The sequence below is a fragment of the Ammospiza nelsoni genome, chromosome 29 (assembly GCF_027579445.1).
Source record: "Ammospiza nelsoni isolate bAmmNel1 chromosome 29, bAmmNel1.pri, whole genome shotgun sequence".
NCBI classification, from domain to species: Eukaryota; Metazoa; Chordata; class Aves; order Passeriformes; family Passerellidae; genus Ammospiza; species Ammospiza nelsoni.
The window spans coordinates 5,071,442-5,078,205 of NC_080661.1; positions in this window are offsets into that span (position 1 = coordinate 5,071,442).

The following is a 6,764-nucleotide window of genomic DNA, read 5'->3' on the forward strand; positions in this document are numbered from 1 at the left end:
GATGTGTCAAAGCACCTTCTTCAGCATCTCAGGTAAGGGCCACAGTGAGCATGTAAGTGGAAGGAGTATGTGTGAGAGCACGTGGCTGTGTCTGTCTGCTCGTCTCTGCGTGTGTGAGCGCATGCTGACTGGATTTAACCTTGTGTGTGTGACTTTTGCTTTCCAGGTTTTGCAACTCCTTGTTAAATTTAGAATAAAAAATCCCCAGCTGCCTTCCACCCTGGCTGATTTTTTTTTTTGGTCCCGGCCAAGTAAAAACCCAGAAAAATACCACAAGATAGGCTAGAAAAGAACCAAAAAACCAAGAAAAAAAACCCAATATGGGTGAGAATACCGAGAAAAAAACCCCCAAGATGGGCAAGAAAAAAATGCAGAAAACACCCACAGAAAACCAAGAAAAAAACCCCAGGATGGGCAAGAAGAATCCCAGAAAAACAATGCTACATGGACCAGAAAAAATCCAGGAAAAAGCAGAAAAAAAACCGGAAAAAAAAGGGAAAAAAATCCCAAGATGGGCAAGGAAAAAAACCCCCCCAAAAAAAACCACAAGATGGGCAAGGAGAAGATCCACAGAAAACCCAGAAAAATCACAGAAAAACCCCCAAGAAGGGCAAGAAAAAACCCAGAAAACACCCACAGAAAACCAAGGAAAAAACCCCAAGATGGGTGAGAAAACTCCCAGGAAAAAAAACCAAGATGGACCAGAAAAAACCCTTAAAAAACCAAGGAAAAAAAAAAAAAAAAAAAAAAAAACGGAAAAAAACCCAAGGATAGGCAAGAATACTCCAGAAAAAACCTCAGAAAAAATCCGCAAGATGGTAAAGAAAAAACCCAGAAAAAAACACAAAAAAAACCCCCAAGATGGGCAAGAAGAAATCTGGAACAAACACCCCAAGACTGGCAAGAAAAAACGCCAAGATGGGCAAGAAAAAACTGACGTAAAACCGGCCGCAAAGCGCGACTGTCGTAAAACCGGCCGTAAAAAGCGACTGTCGTAAAAGGTGCCGTAAAGCGCGACTGTCGTAAAAGGTGCCGTAAAGCGCGACTGTCGTAAAAGGTGCCGTAAAGCGCGACTGTCGTAAAACCGGCCGTAAAGCGCGACTGTCGTAAAACCGGCCGTAAAGCGCGACTGTCGTAAAAGGTGCCGTAAAGCGCGACTGTCGTAAAAGGTGCCGTAAAGCGCGACTGTCGTAAAACCGGCCGTAAAGCGCGACTGTCGTAAAAGGTGCCGTAAAGCGCGACTGTCGTAAAAGGTGCCGTAAAGCGCGACTGTCGTAAAACCGGCCGTAAAGCGCGACTGTCGTAAAAGGTGCCGTAAAGCGCGACTGTCGTAAAACCGGCCGTAAAGCGCGACTGTCGTAAAAGGTGCCGTAAAGCGCGACTGTCGTAAAAGGTGCCGTAAAGCGCGACTGTCGTAAAAGGTGCCGTAAAGCGCGACTGTCGTAAAAGGTGCCGTAAAGCGCGACTGTCGTAAAAGGTGCCGTAAAGCGCGACTGTCGTAAAAGGTGCCGTAAAGCGCGACTGTCGTAAAAGGTGCCGTAAAGCGCGACTGTCGTAAAAGGTGCCGTAAAGCGCGACTGTCGTAAAACCGGCCGTAAAGCGCGACTGTCGTAAAACCGGCCGTAAAGCGCGACTGTCGTAAAAGGTGCCGTAAAGCGCGACTGTCGTAAAAGGTGCCGTAAAGCGCGACTGTCGTAAAAGGTGCCGTAAAGCGCGACTGTCGTAAAAGGTGCCGTAAAGCGCGACTGTCGTAAAAGGTGCCGTAAAGCGCGACTGTCGTAAAAGGTGCCGTAAAGCGCGACTGTCGTAAAACCGGCCGTAAAGCGCGACTGTCGTAAAAGGTGCCGTAAAGCGCGACTGTCGTAAAAGGTGCCGTAAAGCGCGACTGTCGTAAAACCGGCCGTAAAGCGCGACTGTCGTAAAAGGTGCCGTAAAGCGCGACTGTCGTAAAACCGGCCGTAAAGCGCGACTGTCGTAAAAGGTGCCGTAAAGCGCGACTGTCGTAAAAGGTGCCGTAAAGCGCGACTGTCGTAAAAGGTGCCGTAAAGCGCGACTGTCGTAAAAGGTGCCGTAAAGCGCGACTGTCGTAAAAGGTGCCGTAAAGCGCGACTGTCGTAAAAGGTGCCGTAAAGCGCGACTGTCGTAAAAGGTGCCGTAAAGCGCGACTGTCGTAAAAGGTGCCGTAAAGCGCGACTGTCGTAAAAGGTGCCGTAAAGCGCGACTGTCGTAAAACCGGCCGTAAAGCGCGACTGTCGTAAAAGGTGCCGTAAAGCGCGACTGTCGTAAAAGGTGCCGTAAAGCGCGACTGTCGTAAAAGGTGCCGTAAAGCGCGACTGTCGTAAAAGGTGCCGTAAAGCGCGACTGTCGTAAAACCGGCCGTAAAGCGCGACTGTCGTAAAACCGGCCGTAAAGCGCGACTGTCGTAAAACCGGCCGTAAAGTGCGACTGTCGTAAAAGGTGCCGTAAAGCGCGACTGTCGTAAAAGGTGCCGTAAAGCGCGACTGTCGTAAAAGGTGCCGTGAAGCGCGACTGTCGTAAAACCGGCCGTAAAGCGCGACTGTCGTAAAACCGGCCGTAAAGTGCGACTGTCGTAAAAGGTGCCGTAAAGCGCGACTGTCGTAAAAGGTGCCGTAAAGCGCGACTGTCGTAAAAGGTGCCGTAAAGCGCGACTGTCGTAAAACCGGCCGTAAAGCGCGACTGTCGTAAAAGGTGCCGTAAAGCGCGACTGTCGTAAAGACAGCCGTAAAGCGCGACTGTCGTAAAAGGTGCCGTAAAGCGCGACTGTCGTAAAAGGTGCCGTAAAGCGCGACTGTCGTAAAAGGTGCCGTAAAGCGCGACTGTCGTAAAAGGTGCCGTAAAGCGCGACTGTCGTAAAAGGTGCCGTAAAGCGCGACTGTCGTAAAAGGTGCCGTGAAGCGCGACTGTCGTAAAACCGGCCGTAAAGCGCGACTGTCGTAAAACCGGCCGTAAAGTGCGACTGTCGTAAAAGGTGCCGTAAAGCGCGACTGTCGTAAAAGGTGCCGTAAAGCGCGACTGTCGTAAAAGGTGCCGTAAAGCGCGACTGTCGTAAAACCGGCCGTAAAGCGCGACTGTCGTAAAAGGTGCCGTAAAGCGCGACTGTCGTAAAGACAGCCGTAAAGCGCGACTGTCGTAAAAGGTGCCGTAAAGCGCGACTGTCGTAAAAGGTGCCGTAAAGCGCGACTGTCGTAAAAGGTGCCGTAAAGCGCGACTGTCGTAAAAGGTGCCGTAAAGCGCGACTGTCGTAAAACCGGCCGTAAAGCGCGACTGTCGTAAAAGGTGCCGTAAAGCGCGACTGTCGTAAAAGGTGCCGTAAAGCGCGACTGTCGTAAAAGGTGCCGTAAAGCGCGACTGTCGTAAAACCGGCCGTAAAGCGCGACTGTCGTAAAAGGTGCCGTAAAGCGCGACTGTCGTAAAAGGTGCCGTAAAGCGCGACTGTCGTTAAACCGGCCATAAAGCGCGACTGTCGTAAAAGGTGCCGTAAAGCGCGACTGTCGTAAAAGGTGCCGTAAAGCGCGACTGTCGTAAAACCGGCCGTAAAGCGCGACTGTCGTAAAAGGTGCCGTAAAGCGCGACTGTCGTAAAAGGTGCCGTAAAGCGCGACTGTCGTAAAACCGGCCGTAAAGCGCGACTGTCGTAAAAGGTGCCGTAAAGCGCGACTGTCGTAAAACCGGCCGTAAAGCGCGACTGTCGTAAAACCGGCCGTAAAGCGCGACTGTCGTAAAACCGGCCGTAAAGCGCGACTGTCGTAAAACCGGCCGTAAAGCGCGACTGTCGTAAAAGGTGCCGTAAAGCGCGACTGTCGTAAAAGGTGCCGTAAAGCGCGACTGTCGTAAAAGGTGCCGTAAAGCGCGACTGTCGTAAAACCGGCCGTAAAGCGCGACTGTCGTAAAACCGGCCGTAAAGCGCGACTGTCGTAAAAGGTGCCGTAAAGCGCGACTGTCGTAAAAGGTGCCGTAAAGCGCGACTGTCGTAAAACCGGCCGTAAAGCGCGACTGTCGTAAAAGGTGCCGTAAAGCGCGACTGTCGTAAAACCGGCCGTAAAGCGCGACTGTCGTAAAAGGTGCCGTAAAGCGCGACTGTCGTAAAACCGGCCGTAAAGCGCGACTGTCGTAAAAGGTGCCGTAAAGCGCGACTGTCGTAAAACCGGCCGTAAAGCGCGACTGTCGTAAAACCGGCCGTAAAGCGCGACTGTCGTAAAACCGGCCGTAAAGCGCGACTGTCGTAAAACCGGCCGTAAAAAGCGACTGTCGTAAAAGGTGCCGTAAAGCGCGACTGTCGTAAAAGGTGCCGTAAAGCGCGACTGCCGTAAAACCGGCCCTAAAGCGCGACTATCGTAAAAGGTGCCGTAAAGCGCGACTGTCGTAAAACCGGCCGTAAAGCGCGACTGTCGTAAAAGGTGCCGTAAAGCGCGACTGTCGTAAAACCGGCCGTAAAGTGCGACTGTCGTAAAAGGTGCCGTAAAGCGCGACTGTCGTAAAAGGTGCCGTAAAGCGCGACTGTCGTAAAAGGTGCCGTAAAGCGCGACTGTCGTAAAACCGGCCGTAAAGCGCGACTGTCGTAAAAGGTGCCGTAAAGCGCGACTGTCGTAAAGACAGCCGTAAAGCGCGACTGTCGTAAAAGGTGCCGTAAAGCGCGACTGTCGTAAAAGGTGCCGTAAAGCGCGACTGTCGTAAAAGGTGCCGTAAAGCGCGACTGTCGTAAAAGGTGCCGTGAAGCGCGACTGTCGTAAAACCGGCCGTAAAGCGCGACTGTCGTAAAACCGGCCGTAAAGTGCGACTGTCGTAAAAGGTGCCGTAAAGCGCGACTGTCGTAAAAGGTGCCGTAAAGCGCGACTGTCGTAAAACCGGCCGTAAAGCGCGACTGTCGTAAAAGGTGCCGTAAAGCGCGACTGTCGTAAAGACAGCCGTAAAGCGCGACTGTCGTAAAAGGTGCCGTAAAGCGCGACTGTCGTAAAAGGTGCCGTAAAGCGCGACTGTCGTAAAAGGTGCCGTAAAGCGCGACTGTCGTAAAAGGTGCCGTAAAGCGCGACTGTCGTAAAAGGTGCCGTAAAGCGCGACTGTCGTAAAACCGGCCGTAAAGCGCGACTGTCGTAAAACCGGCCGTAAAACGCGACTGTCGTAAAAGGTGCCGTAAAGCGCGACTGTCGTAAAAGGTGCCGTAAAGCGCGACTGTCGTAAAACCGGCCGTAAAGCGCGACTGTCGTAAAAGGTGCCGTAAAGCGCGACTGTCGTAAAAGGTGCCGTAAAGCGCGACTGTCGTAAAAGGTGCCGTAAAGCGCGACTGTCGTAAAAGGTGCCGTAAAGCGCGACTGTCGTAAAAGGTGCCGTAAAGCGCGACTGTCGTAAAACCGGCCGTAAAGCGCGACTGTCGTAAAACCGGCCGTAAAGCGCGACTGTCGTAAAAACGGCCGTAAAGCGCGACTGTCGTAAAAACGGCCGTAAAGCGCGACTGTCGTAAAAGGTGCCGTAAAGCGCGACTGTCGTAAAGACAGCCGTAAAGCGCGACTGTCGTAAAAGGTGCCGTAAAGCGCGACTGTCGTAAAACCGGCCGTAAAGCGCGACTGTCGTAAAAGGCCGTAGGTAGGTTCTAGATACAGTTCTAGGTCTAGTTCTAGGTGCGTTCTATGTATGTTCTAGATGTAGTTCCGTACACTGAATATGGTCTGGGTGTGGTCTAGATTACGTTGTAGGTGCATTCTAGACTGCGTTCTAGACTGCGTTCTAGGCATGGTCTGGGTTACGCTCTAAGTTTGTCCTAGAGCGCGTTCTAGGTACGTTCTAGATTGCGTTCTAGGTGTGTTCTAGATTGCGTTCTAGGTGAGCGCTAGATTGCGTTCTAGGCACGTTCTAGACTCTAAATTGCGTTCTAGATTGCTTTGTATTGGCCTCTAGATTTGCGTTCTAGGTGCATTCTAGACATGTTCTAGACTCTACGAATCGTTGTAGATTGTGTTCTAGGTATGTTCTGGGTTCCGTTCTAGGTACAGTTCTAGGTACGTTCCAGAATGTTATGTTCTGTATATGTACTAGATATGTATTAAGTATGCTTCCGGATATGGTTCTAGGTATGGCTCTATGTTATATAGAATTATGTATAATATATATTAATAATATATAATACATACAATATATAATTCTATATAATCTATATAATACAATATATAAAGTATATATTCTATTTACAAATATTAATTGGTTTCACTCCAAGTATGAATTGAATTTGGCTGCTCAGTCATGCAACAAGCTGGTCCTTCATCTGAATGGATGTGCTTGCTTGAATGCTGGCCAGTGCCTGATGGCTGGAAGGCAAATGAAACTTTCCCTCACAAAATTGTGCAGTGGTATCATGGGTTGACTGGGAAAAAATAATGTATTTTCCTATGCCCGTTTCAGTTACTGTTGATTATTTTCAGATTCAGAATAGAAGCATAAATTGTCAAAGCAAAATACCAGGTGAGAATTCTCTGAGGAAGAAGGAAAAGCCAGGCGTTTTTATAATCCCTAAAAGTTTGTTCTTTAGAAGAATCCAAACATAAACTTAACTCTTGAGCATTTATGTTTATACAATTCATTGTACTCACAGGAAATAACATTAGGAATTGATTACTGCTGGTATCACCCCCTTCATAGCTGTGTGGACTAAGTTGATTCCAGTCATGTACAGAACTTGTGGGATTTTACTTCTTCAATTGTAATTGTTGTCCCAACCTCAATTTGAACCTGAAATGTCACCAGACTATCCTT